This window comes from Triturus cristatus, chromosome 4_1 (genome assembly GCF_964204655.1).
Source record: "Triturus cristatus chromosome 4_1, aTriCri1.1, whole genome shotgun sequence".
NCBI lineage: Eukaryota > Metazoa > Chordata > Amphibia > Caudata > Salamandridae > Triturus > Triturus cristatus.
The window spans coordinates 905305367-905323086 of record NC_140585.1 but is presented as its reverse complement, the minus strand read 5'-3'; positions in this window follow the sequence as shown (position 1 = coordinate 905323086).

The window sequence follows — 17720 nt, the reverse complement described above, 5'->3', positions numbered from 1 at the left end:
TGTGTCTCTGAGAGCTTCCTCCCTATGGCCATTTATGGTCACCCACTGCCTGTATTTTTTAGTGTTCTCAGACAGCTGGGTTTTGGGGACCACTTCACGGTCTCCTAATGAGACCAGGGACATTTCTACTGAACCCCACCCACATTGGACACCCATCTTTCCACCCAGGGCTACACTAGCCATCTGCCGGGGGGTTGCACCAGGGGGTGCTGGTTTACCAAACTGGCGACACTTGGGATCATTGGCAAAATGACCCAGCTCCGAATATCTGTAACAGGTTGGGGGCCCTATTTGAACAGGGGTACCTGTCGGGCCCCCCGTCTGTTTCTGGGGTGGGGGAGGTTGAGAACCTTTCCCTTGGTTCCCTTGGAGATTACTTTGGGGCCTCTTCTGGAACCCCCTCTGTTTACCCTTGTCCCCCCGCTCTTCTGCTGGGGACCCTGCCCACCTTTGGCGGAGTCTCCCACGGGACCCTTGTGGACCCTGGTACTGACCCAGCGGTCCGCCTCCTCAGCAAGCTTCCTAGGGTTAGTCAGCCTACTATCAATCAGGTGCTGGCGTAGTGCAGGAAAACAATTACTGGACAAGTGCTCCCATGCCATTAAATCAAGAAGCCCTTGAAAATTATCAACCTTGCTACCCTTCACCCAACCATCCAGTGCTCTGCAAAAAAAAGTCACATACTCCACATACGTACTATTGGGAATCTTAGTGCAACCCCTGAACCTCTGTCTATACATTTCAGGAGTTAACCCATACCTATCCATCAAAGCATCCTTCATATGGGGGTAAGAGTTATACACATCTGAGGGCAAATCTAGCAGTGTGTCCCGCCCTTCACTCAAGAACCGCCCCCACAACCCCGCTCCCCAATCCTTCTCAGGGACCCGGTGGGAGGACATGGCTACTTCGTAGGCTTTGAACCACTGCCCTATGTCATCATTTAAAAACAATTCTTTCACTAGATCTTTGGGTATGTACACTCTGGACTCTACCTCCACCAGAGGGAGTGCTTCCCAAGCCCTGGGCTTTCAACTCCAGCTCCCTCATTTTCATCTCATGCTCCATTTGGCTTTTTCTCTCTTCCATTTCCAGCCGTTTTTGCTCCATTGCCAGTTGCCCATTTAGTTTCGCCATCTCTATCTCATGAGCTCTGGTTTCCTTCCTGACTGCCAACTCCTCTGGAGATAAAACTTTTACTAGAAAGACTGCTACCTGCAGGGGAAGGGGTTCTCCTTCCTCTTGGACCCACTGGCCCATCCAGCTGCTCATCTGCATTATCATCATCAGTGGCATTCCTTGCTTCTACCCAGGCCCTCAGCGATCTATGGCTTGTTTTTACATCCAGTTGTGGAAACATTAAATTTCCTGCAGAAGAATTTCAGCTGCTTGGCAGTGTAGCTATCCAATTTCTCTTCTTCCCATTCAAATTCAGTATTAACAGAGACTATGGATGCTGCTTTCTCCACCATGGTTAAGCTTGGCAGTGCTCAAAAATAGACAGTCCCAAAAGAAATCTACCAACAAGTATTGGTTGCGTTTAAGGTCTGCACTCACTAAGTAGTGTTCACCAATTACTGTTCATGAGTCACAAATGCAAGTCCAGAATCATCACCGCTGACCACCAATGTTAGAATCCGGGTTCTCTGGTTGGCACAGGTAGGTACTTGTGACAAGCAGGGAACCTTTCCTCTAGTCAGGGTAAGGGGTTACACTCCTAAAACAACCCCTGCTCACCCTCTAGGTAGCTTGGCGTGAGCAGACAAGGCTTATCTCAGAGCGTTATAGGTTAAGCATTTGTGAACACATACAGTAACCAAGTGACAACACTACAGAGGGACACCACACAGGTTTTTATATTAAAAATAAGGATTCTTTATATAGAGTTACCACAAGACCATTAAACGACAAAAATACACAATACTGTTACTTTAGATGGTAGAAGTTTGCTTAGATCGCTTAAGTTCTTAAATGCGACACTTTAAGTCAATGTACCTTAGATGCGACCCGCAGGGCAACGAAAGTGTTACAACGATGCTGATGCAATGAAGTTTTTGGTGCAAAGAAATAAAGACATGAAGATCTTCCAGATGCGTTACGTTTCTCCGATGTTGCGAGAAGACTCGCCTCGATGCGTCGGCTGCAGCGGCGTCACCCCTTTATGCAATACGACGACAGCGGCCTTGGCAGCGGCACTCTTCTCTGACGTTTGCGAGACGCTTCCGCTCGATGCGATGCTGCAGCGGCGTCACCCCTTTACGCAATGCGACGACAGCAGCTCCGACGGCGGCAAGCTTCTACGTGGATGCGAGGCGCTTTTCTTGATGCGGTGCAATGCAACAACTACGATGGCTGCGATGGCGACACGCTTCTTCCTCGATGCAAGACTCTTCCCTTGATGCGGTGCAATGCATCAGCTACGATGGCTGCGATGGCGACACGCTTCTTCGGCGTTGCGACACACTTCTGGAATGATGCGAGACACTTCCGCTCGAAGCGATGCTGCAGCGGCGACACCCTTTGCGAGATGCGATGACAACAGCTCCGACGGCGGCACGCTTCTCCTTCTTGAGTCGCGCTTCCAGCTCCTTGCGACACGCAGTCCCTCAGAAGGCCCAACAAAAGCAGCAGACACTTCCAAAGAACTCTGGGGAGCTGGGGGGTAAAGTCCACTGGTCCTGGGACTTCGTTCAGGGGGCAAGCTCAGCACAAGCCCTTGGAGATCTTTTAAGCACAAGTTGAAATAAAGTCTTTGTAGTCTTTCTCCTCTCCTTCCAGCAGCAAGGCAACCACTGCAGGCCAATCCCCTAGGTCAGGGACAGTACTCCTCCTTACAGCTTTCCCAGTTCCTTCTCCTCAGGCAGAGGTTCTTCTTGTCAAGCAGGATCTAATTTCCTGGGAGCAGCGTCCCAATACTTAGACGCCTAATTCCTTTGTTCCTCTGGGGAAGAGGGGCCTTTGCCCAGTCCAAACCAGTTCTTGAGCACTTTGTTGACATGACTCTGCCTTTCTATTCAGGGTGCAGGGAAGAGACATCAGCCGCTCCACAGGAGGTGGAGCCAGCATTGTGGTGGCAGAGCACAGCTCTATTCAGAGTCCAGGTGCACTCCTCCCACCCATCTGGATGTCAATCTCTCCATTCACCACCAGGCTACCTAGCCCTGCTCCTCTGGGTTTCCCCAGCCCTGTCACTCACACAAACCAGACAGGCAGATACACATCATAGCAGAGGCGGGCTGAAATGGTTAGGCAAGCAAATATCAACTTTCTAAAAGTGGTATTTACAAACACAGAATATTAAAATAAACTTTACTAAAAGATGTATTTTATTATTCTGAGGTCAGGCATACTAAACTCGATTTTCTACCATGTTCCCTGGGTCTGTTAGGATCACAGGATGTAACAATTCTAACAGCCCATTCTGTCCTATGGAGAACAGGTAGCCTTACAATAGTGAAAAACGAAAATGGCTGTAATACACTATTAGGAGATGCCACACACATCACGGCTTGTCCTACCTTATGCTTACAATGCACCCTGCCCTTGGGCCTACCATAGGGGTGACTAATATGAAGTTAAGGGAAGATTTAGGGACTGGGAAGTGGGTGCACTTGCCCAGTCAGCATGACAGTACCAGACTGCACGCAGGTTCTGCAATGGCAGACCTTAGACACATTTTACTTGGCCGCTTCTGTGGGTGGCACAACCAGTGCTGCAAGCCCACCAGCAGCATTTGTATTTACAAGCCCTGGGCACTCCTGGTGCACTTTACTGGGGTCTGACAGTAAACCAAATAAGCCAATCATGGAATCCAACCAACATATACATTTTAAATAGGGAGCACTTGCACTGTGGCACTGGTTGGCAGTGGCACAGTGCTCTGAGCAGCTAACACCAGCAAAATACATGAGGCACAGCGACAAAAAGTGGAGGGGAGACTCACGCCAAGGTGCCAGGTCTAACATTGTTCATAACCATAATTCATATTTTTCAAGTTTCAATATAATGTCACAATATTTATAAAAATAATGAAGGTCCGTTTAGAAATGTCATAGGATAAGATTAAGTTTGGACCAGATTAAGAGTTTTCTAGTCAACTACTGTGTCATAAACATGACAAAAGTTCAAATGCATTTAGTTTAATAAGGCAGATGAGATATCTGTCACATTTGTGATGCAGTAACATAAACGTCAAACTATAAATGAATTACAATTTCAGTTCTTTATCTGTAACTTTGCTGATGGAAAACCTGTTACTGATGGATCTTGCCCTAAAACGAAATTGCAGCCTGCCCTTTCATCAAGTGGTTCATGTGACTCATGCTTCTGTGGGGCACACAAACAGTTTAGGAAATGCTCATATCTATATTAAATGTCATATATTGCCACTACTGTGCTATTAAAAATATTTTGGGACATGTACAGTACACCTTTGCCATTACGTCAGGCTATATTTTGCATAGGAGGTCCAGGTCCTAAGCAGGTTTATAAACACACTAGGCCTTGACAGACATACAGATGTAGTTTGAGCCTAGGTCCATATAGTCATGCAGCTGTAATAGCGGATATGTACAAATGTGGATGCTGGCCATAGACTATGAGCATACACCACATGCGAACCATTGCGGTCAACAATATTTCAAAGTGAAAGATACTAATATTTGTTTGAGAATGATTTTGGCAGAGGAGATAATCCTTATAAAAATGGCACAACACACATAAACCATTTTCCTAGTGCATTAAAGCATAACTAACTTGTAATATGTTATCCGCTCCAACTACCTGTATGGATGTGGCACACTGCTGGAGATTGGATTACAAGTTAGGAAACATTATCTTTACTTGACATTAGTACATTGACGTAATATAGTGCATTGTTTTCAGTTTTGCAGATGGGTAGTCTGTCACAATAGTGATAGATATTTCATCCACTTATTACAAGTGCTTCATAGTCCAGTTCATTTGCAATAAGACAGACAGAATATCTACAATATTTGTGATGGCCAACTGGATTTCCAGAATCAAAATCGGGCCCCTTATTATGTCCCATTGTGTGCCCATTTTTAGATTGGTATGGTAACATTTGCAACGCATGGCCCTCTTTGATGATTGTACCTTTTGCTATTGATGTATAATGTAACTCATATGTGCAAATGTCTGCTTTCAGCTTCCTCTTGAGCAAGGAAGGGAGATGCTGACCAGACTTCGGGGGACCAGCAGTAGACCCACTGGGAATGGCAAAGGGGATCCCCTGACACCAAGGGACCCGGTGGCAATGAGGATAATGGGGCTTGCCAGGAGACCACTAGCATGTTGGAGTTTTAGGTCTCTGACCCAGTCCTTCCCACTACCACCAGCACCAACCTCACTCCTTTCCCTCAGAAATAAAGCCAACACCCAGTTTGTTAAAGGGCTGTGCTCTCCTTAACCCCAGGCACCTCACACCCTAGCCGCATCCTGGCAGTACTGATTACAGAAGAGACACTGGAAGTTCAAAAGAACCTCTCTGAGAGGCAGACAGCATTGTAGCATGCCAGTTAGGGTGTCAGTCATCAGCTCTCACAAGTGAGTGACATCCTGGATGACATGTACCTGCCCCAATTAAACCTTCTTTCCTCCAAACCTGGTACTTTTCTACCACATGCCTGCATTCAAATCCCTGACCTCATTAAATCACCTGACCCCAAAGGTCCACCCCAATTTCGCCTTCTGACCTAACATCGCTAACTCCCCCCATTAATCCACCTGTATCGAATACACCCTATGCCTCTAACCATTCCCATACTGCCACATATTCCCATACCACAAAACCTCACCACTCCCGTTATCCCCCTGGCCCTCCCAAAAAATCCCATCCCAAAACAGTAGATGCCCATACATCAACCTGCTCCTGGAGGATGGGGAATCCATTAAGAGAAACCAACTGTGATGTGAAGGCAAGATAAAGGCCTGGAACCTAATACAAACTGTGACAGAACACAGGTATTTATTACCAGACTCAGTACTTTACTTTGATATATTGGATTATATTTTTTATGTTTAAAGACCCATAGGAAGACGATTTTTGTTGACTCGTCTAATTTTTAATTTATAAAAATGTGTAATTCTACCTTTAGTGTCTGTTGAATATTTTGGGTTAGTATTAGCTTTGTTAAATAGTATAATGTTTGCCATGTGTGATTGTGTAGTCCACTATGTTGCTTAACCATTTGCTTCCATTTTCAGGTTTTGTGATTTCCTCCATGTTGCATTGTGGGAGGTGTAGTTCTCTTCTTTGCCATCTGTGCTGAAGGTACAGGGAGTGTTAAATAAAATAAAATATAGGGATACCTTCAGATTCTGTGGTTCACATATAGTCCATGCTGTACATTATGTATGCCTATACATAGGTTAAATACATGAGTGCATTATCTGGCATGTAAGTGAGTGTCCTGTCCTTAATAATATGTCTTATAATAGATGTGACATCCACTCCAATTTGTACATATTATTAGTATAGGTAGTTAACATAGTGCATTTTAAATAGTTTAAACTATTGTACTTACCTTCAATTTTGTTGCACATTGTGTTGCTATTCCTCCAGTGCTGCCAAATAAAGTCCCAGGCCTAACAGTAGCAAGAACCTGCTTACAGAATAGGTTTTTGTAAGCTTTTTTTCCTCCAAAAAAGGTGTGTAGTAGGAACCGCCATGCTTCCATTGATTGAAATTGTACGCTAAATTCAGTGGACGGAGTAGTGGTTTTCAATTGTGACTTCTGGTGTGTTTTGGGTATACCACTATTAATGGAGGAAGGAAAATGCGGCAAAGGCTTTGGATGGTTGACTGACTTTTGTCCATCAGACTGCCACATTGTAGATCTGACAGATGGCCCTCTATGTCATTCGACTAATAGAAAGGTGGTATTTGGATCCCGTTCGCATCCACTGAACTCTAAATCAGGCCCTTATGCATTGTCGTTGACAGGGACCTCTCTATGGGGCATATTCACAAGGAACTTTCGCCCAGTTAACAACACTTTATCGCAGCCAAAGTTGCAATAAATCTATCGCCCCATTCACAAGCTGGTGTTAACAGCCCACAGCACCAGTTTACCTGCGATAGCAGCCACAAAAAACATCGCCACAGAAGACCCCCGCAACTATCGCTAATGAGATGCAGAATAGGCGTTCCCGTGCCAAAAGCCACGACAACACCACTCCACAACATTCACAACCACCAGACAGAACTGCGATAAGAACACGAAACTGGCGATAAGGCGTGTTAGCAGAATGGGAAAATAACACCTGCTGTGACCTGGTGCAAAGTCGGACCACAGCCTGCACCACAAAAGGGAGACCAGCCCACAGCCACGCCTGAAGAACAACAGATGCACCCGGGCGACTGAACATGCAGCCTGGAGGGCCAAAAGGGAAACAACACTCGCCGCAACCACCCCCAGGACCCTCCCTCCCCAGACCCCCCGACCAAAGACATGCCATATCAGCTACACCCAATCACGTACAAAATTATCCGCATGATGTCGCAGAATCACAACTGCTGACATGCATGTGTCGTCACAAAAATGAGCATCACACATTCATTTCCGAAGCAACAAATCAAACTTTATTGAAATGAACACAGAAATAAAATGAAGACACATTGCGGCTCCCCCTCGGGCCAATCTGTAGGTCACAGCCTGCAAGACAAAAATCATGATGAGAAGGTGTGTCCTGTGCACATCAAAGGACAGAGAGAGCAAAGGAGAGAGAGAGGAAGAGAGAGAGAGAGAGAAGAAGAAGAAGAGAGGAGAGAGAGAGAGAGAGAGAGAGAGAGAGAGAGATGAAGAGAGTGGGAGAGAGAGAGAGAAGAAGAGAGTGGGAGAGAGAGAGAAAGAGAGAGAGAGAGAAGAAGAGAGTGGGAGAGAGAGAAGAAGAGGGGGAGAGAGAGAGAGAGAGAGAGAGAGAGAGAAGAAGAAGAAGAGAGGGGGAGAGAGAGAGATGAAGAGGGGGAGAGAGAGAGAGAAGAAGAGAGGGGGGAGAGAGAGAGGAAGAGTGGGAGAGAGAGAGAGGAAGAGAGTGGGAGAGAGAGAGAAGAAGAGAGTGGGAGAGAGAGAGAGAGAGAGGAAGAGGGGGAGAGAGAGAAGAAGAGAGGTGGAGAGAAAGAGAGAGGAAGAGGGGGAGAGAGAGAGAAGACAAAGAGAGGAGGAGAGAGAGAGAGAAGAAGAGCGCGGGAGAGAGAGAGAGAGAGGAAGAGAGGGAGAGAGAGAAGAAGAAGAGATGGGGAGAGAGAGAGAGAAGAAGAGAGTGGGAGAGAGAGAGAGAGAGGAAGAGAGTGAGAGAGAGAAGAAGAGCGAAGAAGAGAGTGGGAGAGAGAGAGAGGAAGAGAGGGAGAGAGAGAGAGAAGAAGAGAGTGGGAGAGAGAGAGAAAGAGAGAGAGAGAGAAGAAGAGAGTGGGAGAGAGAGAAGAAGAGGGGGAGAGAGAGAGAGAGAGAGAGAGAGAGAGAGAAGAAGAAGAAGAGAGGGGGAGAGAGAGAGATGAAGAGGGGGAGAGAGAGAGAGAAGAAGAGAGGGGGAGAGAGAGAGGAAGAGAGTGGGAGAGAGAGAGAGGAAGAGAGTGGGAGAGAGAGAGAAGAAGAGAGTGGGAGAGAGAGAGAGAGAGAGGAAGAGGGGGAGAGAGAGAAGAAGAGAGGTGGAGAGAAAGAGAGAGGAAGAGGGGGAGAGAGAGAGAAGACAAAGAGAGGAGGAGGAGAGAGAGAGAGAGAAGAAGAGAGAAGAAGAGCGCGGGAGAGAGAGAGAGAGAGGAAGAGAGGGAGAGAGAGAAGAAGAAGAGATGGGGAGAGAGAGAGAGAAGAAGAGAGTGGGAGAGAGAGAGAGAGAGGAAGAGAGTGAGAGAGAGAAGAAGAGCGAAGAAGAGAGTGGGAGAGAGAGAGAGGAAGAGAGGGAGAGAGAGAGAAGAAGAAGAGATGGGGGAGAGAGAGAGAGAAATAGGGGGAGAGAGAGAGAGAAGAAGAAAAGAGGGGAAGAGAGAGAGCACCGCTCCTGTGCAACCAGGCCACACTGCTCACCTGCTGCCACCGGTGTGTTTCCAACCACTTGCCGGCATGTAGTGCAGTCCATTAGGTCACACATCTGAGACAGACCCGTCATCTGAAACAGAGTCCAGATACATGTTTGACACAGTACACACAATCGCACAAGACAACATAGCCTGCCTGCCCATGCACACCCAGACAGAGGCACCCCAGCCCCTCCCACAGCCCATCCGAGCATGCCTGCCAATGCACACCCAGGCTGCACTGCTCACCTTCTGCCATCGGCGTGCAGACAGGAGGAGGTCCCACCACGTGCCGCTGCAGGCCACAAGCCCGGGGCCCACGGACATGGCACACTCCACACCATGCCGCCCCGCTCCGCAGGCCACCAGGTCTCACGTTTGTTACTGGTTCTTGATTACTCCATGGCAGAGGACATACCAGGGCACCCGGCCATATTGCAGGCTGCACACCCGCTCAGCCCAATAGGTGCAACCAACTCTGTGAAACCGGAAGTGACGCCACGTGGCGGTAGGCCCGCGCAGCCCACTGGCTCTGGCCTACACTGCGGTCCAGCAGAGCACACAAAACCTGAGCTGTCCGGACCGCCGGGACGTGGGCATCATCGCAGGCTGCACACCCGCTCAGGAGCTTAAGGTGACAGTAACGCAGTGCACCTAAAGTCACCTTCCCGTGGCGGGGTGCCTGTGCCGGCCACAATGCTCCAGGTGCCACTAACCCTTTGCAAGCCCAGTCAGCTCCACGTACTGGCAGGCCGGTGATGGACGCAAGGTCTTGGGTGCCAATAACCCCGTGTAAGCCCAGTCAGCGCCACATGGTGGCAGGCCCATGACGGATGCAAGGCCTCGGGTGCCACTAACCCTGTGCGCAACAACTCATGGGCCCTTTATGATTGAGAACCGCGGAGTGTCCGTCATCCAGTCACTACCGACACAGAGGAATGTGAAGTCGTTGGCCCCTTATGTTGGTGGAGTCACATGGCCTGTGACGCCTGTGTCGGATGGGTGTGGTGTGCATGCAAACCTGCCCTCAGCGAGTGACTGTGACATGCTGACAACTAGACCAGTGACCTGCACACCACTAGCGAGTACGCCTGCGAAGGGTAGCAATGAGGGCCCCCCTCAGAGCGTAAGAGGAGTGGTCTGGACTGCTGTACCCCGGACCAGCGCAGGGCTTGCAACAATGACACGTGGGATCTGGGTGTGGTTCATTCCATGTCCGGACATGGAAGTGACTGATGCATGTGTCCCTGTTGTATGTAGCACCCTCTGGATGGCATCCCACAGGATAAGCATCATTGACACAAGGGACATCACTGTTCCTACATTCACCCCCACATTCACACATGGATGATGAACGACATAACACAGCAGTGCGTCACTGGATGTTTATTGCACATCCAGTGCAGTCCTGCAGCTGGAGTGGTACAGGGCAATGCCGAGCACACTACACAATATGGGCCCGTGGAGGGCCAGCCAGAGTCCATCCGGGGATGACAAGTCCTGCGGAAGAGGTAAGGTACAGTCCGCAGTGGGGTCGCCATGTCATTGGTCATCAAACAGGATATGGCAGTCCATGTCGCTGTCCAAGGTGAGTGCATCGGAGTGTATCGGGGGTCAGTGGTAGGTCATGGGGCCATGTGCGGCACCAAGCAGAAACAGGCCAGGTGGCGGAAATGAATGCTAGTGCCTCCTGATCACAAACCCATCCACGTCATCGTCCATCGTCCATGTGTACTCTGCCCCACCTGTGGGTGTTGCAGTACCGGCTGGGGCACTGTGTGCCACTGACACATCAGGGGCCAGAGGAGGGTTGTCAGCCGCACTGTGTGGCAGTGACACATCAGGTGTCGGAGTGGATATGCCTGACGCACTGTGGGGCACTGACACACAAGGGGGCGGAGATGTGGATGGTGCGGGGTCAGCAGCATTCATCAGCGCCACGCCTTGTGGCAGCAATGCTATGATGATGGTCTGCAGGGCATGGTAGATCCCAGCTACATTTCGCTGATGTACAGCGGTGGCTGCCATTCTTTCCAACTCCATCCGCACCATGTCCTCCATGAGCCTTCGCATGTGTGCCAGCTCACGACTGCTATTGCTGGAGCCCCTCTGAGCGGGCAGGTGTTCTTCTCGCTATGTCGGGACTCCAGAAATGTAAGCCAGGGCTTGTGGGAGGCCATGGAGCGGGCCTAGACACCCATGGATGGCGTCCAGTTTGGTAGCCATGAGGTCAATCCCACTACACCTGCTCAGCCGTCTCCCTCTGGGACTCCAACACACAGCGTTGGAAGGCCATGTGTTGTTCCTAGGGGTCTTGGGAGACTGGCAGGCCATGGGGCCTCCTGCTGGGTGGTTTGGGTGGTGGGTGGGGTCTCCTTGATGCAGCTGGTCAGCCCTGATCCTGGAGTTGAGTCGCGGATGATGTCAATGATGTCAATGATGTCTAGGAGGGCTTGGGTGTCGATGCTGGGGGTGTCCTCCTCATCATCAGTGAAGAGTTGCTGGTACTGCTCTGCAGGGGGTGTTGACGGTGGCCCTGCAATGTGAAGGGGAGATGGTGTATTGCAATGTGTCCACATGGATGTAGCCGCATGGTACATGTTGACATTCAGACAGCAAGGCATTGTACATTGTGACAGTCTGTGGATCTGGGCGATGACCCAGAGTCATTGAGGGTGTGCACTGTGCTGTGCTTGATTGTGCATGTGTGCCATCGTGGCCATCTCCACCCGTCCCCCCAGTACCTGGTGGTCACTCACCCTGTTGCGGTTGTGTTGTGTCCTGTTGAGCAGTGTCTGGTCCCCCGACTCCGGCCACAGTATCCACACTGATGACTGTCGACACCAGCTCCTCCATGTGATCCAGCTTGAGCTGTGGCGCTGGGCCCCCACCTCCAGTCTGAATTGCTGCCTTCTGGTTGGCTGTGAGTTTCTCCTTGGTCTTTCGCTTGATGTCATTCCATCACCTCTTGACCTCATCCATTGTCCTCTTGTGCTCTCCTACAGCATTCACCTTGTCCATGATGTCCCGCCATATTCCAGTTTTGGTGCCCATTGGCACGTTGGAGGTGACAAACAGTTGTTGATGGTGTTCCATCACCTCCGTGACTATGATCCTGTTTGCCTGTGGACTGAACTTCATCTTCCTCTTTTTTTTGTCCTTGCCCTTCCCTGTCCCCGAGGTCCCGAGCAGGTCATCCGAGGTGCTTGTGGGGTTGCGCTCGTCCTCTGCGCCTGCTCCGGATGCCTCCATGGTGCTTGGGTGTTGGTCAGTTTGTGTTTTTTTTTTTTTTTCCTACTTTTATGTGGATTTTTCCAGCCGGCCAGGTGTGTGTTGCAGTCCTGGCGCTGCTTATCACTGATTTCCTCATCGCGCTTTGGCCCATCGCAGGTTTTTTGGTGTTGTGGTTTGTGTTTTTATCTCCATCGAGGTGGTTGTGTCGCGGACATTGTCCGCGGTTGCGACAGACTATCGCATGGTACCGCCTTCTTGTGAATTCCACATTGACATGGGGTAAGTTTCCCGCGATGGGCTGCGATGTTGAGAGTTGCGTTAAGCAACTCTTGCGGTAGTTATCACACGTTCTTGTGAATATACCCCTATATCTTCCCATTTTAACCATATATTTGCCTTTTGCTTTGCCATTCTCGAAATGCTGAACAGTTTTTCCTAGGCTTCCTTTATCTGCCACTCTAACACCAGTGCAGGCTTTGTCTGTGTTGCAGCTGGATGACGGGAATGCCCTTTATTTGTGTATTTCCAATACCTGATTCACAGGTGGTACAGACCGTGCTGCACATTTTGGCTTGTAACTCCCACTTCATTTGCCCATTTTCAAATATCTTGTAGACATACAATGGCTCCAGATTCAGAAACTAGATTTATTTAAGACCTTCTACTCTGCACATTAAGCTCTAAACAAAACTGGACTTCCTTCCCACAATTTACAATCATCCAGGCTCCACATAGCTATTGTCTCGCCCATCATTCGTTCGAGAGCTGGCAGACATTCCCTATGTTTTCTGGCTGCAAAAACTGAAAAAAACCTATCTCTAGCTCTTTTCAAAATAACTGCTTTGCTGGTTTTTAAGAAGCAACTAAATCATTCAGAAATTTCATTTAGATTTGGTTCTGTCTCAGGAATATGTGGGATTTTTACTAGCAGCAGACCAACCCTTTTGTGTAGGTTTTCTCTCTTTACAGCTAATCATAACATAACGTACCATAACATCACTCAACATATCATAACATAACATAACACAACATAAAATGGTAAGCTTTATCATCCTATCGCTGAATATGAATTGCAGTAAAATTTAATCAAAAAAAGAGGTCCCTATATACTTAACAATGATAGACTGTTTATGCATTTTGTATTCAAGAATGCAATGCGTGCTAAAACAATAGTGCAAAAAAGCAAAAGCCTAGCAACAGGTTCTCACGCTCAGTTGTTCTAAATGTTCTAAATGTTCCTGCACTCTTGTGGACAGTGTTCATTGCGAATGACGAATTCACTGTAAATTTGTACCAAAAATAACATGTAATTTGGGGAATTTTGCTTTAAATGAGTAACTCAAAATTACACAAATTATGCTAATTATGCAGGCATAATGCAAATTTTGCCCACACCTACTAACCACCACATGAGCACTATCTTTCATCTAATGTAGCAGGCAAACCATGTACAAAAAAAATTGATCGGCCTTCTCTTTGGGTGCTAAAAAGTCTTTTGATAGAGTAGAATGGCTTTATCTATTTTTGTAGCAAAATAGGTCCCGTCCATTTAGTCCACTGAGATTTTTCTTGCATTTGATCATCTTGTTTCGGACCTTTACCGTGGGTGAGTCTCCCTAGCTGCATCCCATCCATAGTAATTGGACTGAGCGTGTTTACTGCCAGAGGTTGCCTTATAAGCAAAGGCTGCTGCAGCGCACATAAGGTAAGGGATACTGGGCTAGTTACACCTGAACATGTGTGCAAAAGCATGTTCAAACTTCTGAGATTACCATCGTGCACAGCCCGGTAAATGCACACAGGTAGCCTGGCACAGGAGGGACTCTACCTGGGTAGATGCTGACCTGCTTCACTGTATGATGCAGATCGGTGATATCTGCCTCTACATGCAGTTTCACTCCACTTAGGCCTACACAGTCTAGCAAGGTGTCAAACTGGGATAAAACATGCACACCATGTTTAATTATGCAGATCCCAATAATATATGTGAACGTCTTATAGGTCGTCAAGAACACATATTTCTCTGGATCAGCTCAAGTCAGATTCTAGGCTTTTTGTCCTCCTGCTCAGAAAAGTTAATTACTCTGCTCCCCAGCAGAGGGAACAAAGGCATCTTCAATATGGGCGGGCAGTGAACTCCGCTCTGCCAACTGAGTTTGCAGAGTTTTTCCAATTCAACGCTCTGCTGGGAGCACAGAGTTCGGCAAAAAACTCTGATTCCACTGGGTGGCAGAGTTTGCCCCCGCGGCCCATCCCTAATCACTGGGGCAGGGCAGTAAACTGAAGAAAAGCCTTCTGCAGAGTAGAAAGGAAGTCAATGACTGTTGGGGAGGGTGCCCTAAAGAGCCTGCACAATAGTGTGTATTTAAATGGGAAGCTGCCGAAAGCCACAATGACACATGAGTTAGCAACACTGACTCACCCAATGGTCGGTACACTAGAGAACAGGACTTCTGGTCTCAGGGGCCACCCTGTGGAAGCGTTGCCACCCGCGAACTGCGAAGGAATCTCAGACGCACCCACCCTGCGCTGGAATGCTACTGCCCCAAGTTTCATCAAATGGCAATTTTTTCTTCAGAGGGGTAAACAAAATAGCTTGACAATGGATTGCCCAGCTGTCAGACAGGAGAGCGGCAATGCTCAGCTTCTCTTGGTGTGCCCACACAGTTCTGTACTTAAGTGTTGTTATGGGAGACACCCTGTCAGTGGCGGCTCGCCGAGGGAGTGCTGCGGGGTAGTGGGGCAGGGCGGGGGAGGGACAAGGTGGGGGGTATTAAACTCCGGCATACGGCATAACGGAGTAAATAAATAAAACAATTTACATCGCGCGCGCTGCATCACCGAGTTGGCATTGCAACGAGCGCAAAGTAAATTGTTTTATTTATTTATTTATTTACTTTACTCCGTTGCACTGTATGCTGGAGTTTACTACCCCCACCCTGCCTTTCTCCCACCCTACCGCCCGGCAGCACTCCCTCGGCGAGCCACCACTGCACCTTGTATCACTCATTTTCACTGTCAAATGTATCTCGCAACAATAGATAGTGTAAAGTACTGACAGCTGAGTTGTAGAAAGAAAAAACAGCAAATGTGTTACGTAATGTGGTGAGGTAATTGATTAATAAAGTTGTCAGAGAGAGACTTAGAACACACAGTTCCGGCTTGCGTAGCCAATGGGAGGAATGCCTGCACAGTGGAAGGGTGAGGCGCTAGCTTCTGGGGCCCCACACTGTTGCTGATGTGCCCATTAGCAAACTAGTGATCCTTTAACGTAGTACGGGATGTGCCAACCCCCGGGAACATGAGGAAGTCTGGGAACGCCTGTTCCGACCTCCAGCTCACCTGCCACTGCAAGTGAGGTAATTATTTTTGTTGTTGAGTAGGGCGGAGCGGAACTCAGTGTATTTCCAGAGAGTTTTTATGCAACTCTGTGGAATTCCACATAGTGCAACTCTGTGAACTCTGACCAGGGAGCAATTACCAGTGATTGATTCAGTTACTAAGAAGGAAGAGGTGGGAAGAAAAATCTGCTTCTGATAATTAGCTTTCACACTGTAGGAAAGATGGGACATCCTAGGCCCACTAAATAAAGGAGGAAGCCTAGACATTTGGAGCCAACACGGGAGGAACTTTAAAGTTTTGGTGGGAAGGTATCTGGCAGTGATGTCAGCTAGAGGCGATGCTGAGGCCCTCAGTGGAGCTCTTCATATGGAAAACGTGATAGCACCACATTGGATCGCCCCAAAATTCTATGTACGAGAGTTTGGAGAAGGATGGAGGAATGATGTGGCATCCTAGAAATGGTGAGGAGTGCCTGGCATCCAGAACTTTCCATCAACACTTATAAACCTCTGCAAAAGGGAGATATAGTGAGCAAGACCCTGGACCTGGAATGGACCTGGAAGGTGACTCCTGTAGCAACATGGACAGCTGGAAGGAGGAATCCACTGATTCCCTGATGGACTAGGGACTTTAACTGCACCTGACCCCCACAACCTGATTGGTGTTTCCAGGTCCAGTCGTGCTGGTCACTTTATACCCCTGAGTCGGGGTAAGATCTGTACTCCATTACCTCCTCAAGTGCCCTACAAAACAGCCAGGACACTCTGTGGCTTGTACATGTGGACAGGAGGGTGCTCTACTTGCTGTAGTGGAGGGGTTACGCAAGATGCTTCAACTAGCAGGAATCAGTAAAGGAGAAAGCTGGTGCAGGGAGGCATAAAACCAGGTTCCTTCAACGTTCACTCCTTTAGCGGGCAGGAGGCCTGTTGAAAATTCTCCTGGAAGCTAGAACTTGCCAACAGGACCAAAATGGGTCCAGGATCAAGAAAATCAACCTAATATGGTCTGAGTTATGCATCCTGGAATATTTGCCAACCTAAACAGACCTACGAGTGACCGAGTGCATAGGGTTCCACCACAAATTCCTTTATTTAACTCCAAGGTGTGTCGGGGGTCAGTGCAACAATATTTTAAATATTTATGGGGGACAGAGGCATTTGTTGAACCCCTCACCTCAGAGCAAAAAGAAAAAGTCCTTTCTGTGCGAGCGCGGCCATCACAGCTCGTGCAAAACCATCTCTGGGATCCAGAGCAAGTAAAAGCCGAGGCGCTGCTCCTGCACCTGTGCCTCAGCGAGGGTGGATGCACAGGCTGGACCCTCATGGACCATGGGCTGGAGAAAGAGAATGCTGGCTCTCATTCCAGCACTGCACTGTGTCGACTGAGTGAGGAGCCAGCTGGGCAGCATGGGAGTATGGGCTCCCCATTCTGCCCCAAAACATAGACGGTTATGGGTGACATGGGTGGGACGAGGCACTCACTATAATACTATTGGAGAAGAAAAGAAAGAGGCAGAAGGGACAAGTTGAGCAAGGCTGCATTAATGAGACCCGCTCATTATTTGTACACCTTTTCTCTGCTTGAGCCCCCCATAATGCCTTGTGATGGGCCTATTTGAATATTCCTCTCCCTTCCTGGTGCCCCTTGGAGGGGCAGGGACACCTCTAACACATACACAATGTGTATACAGCAGCCCCCCTCAACCGCAACCCTCAACCTGTCTCCCATGTCATAGGATGCATGATCTCAGTAGACTTTCCAACCGATTTCAAACATTCCTGGAAGTGGTATTTGCTGCTGTTCAGCTTGGGAGTGCAGGGACCCCTAGTGGTAGGTCCTATGGCTTCATTTTAAGTTGCCTGAAGTGATAAAATAAGGACTCTAGCACATTGTTTATGATAATGTGAATTTTAGTGCTTTATTTACAGTATACTAGTGACAATAACTATTTATAAACATTGCAATGGGTATTTTATGATGTTTGTATTTTAACACGGTTAACAGGATGGTGAATACTAGTGATTATTGGTTATATGTGTGGTGATCACTGGACAAGGCCGATAAGCTTGCCTTATATTTTAATGGGATGATCTTCTGAGAAAGCCAATAG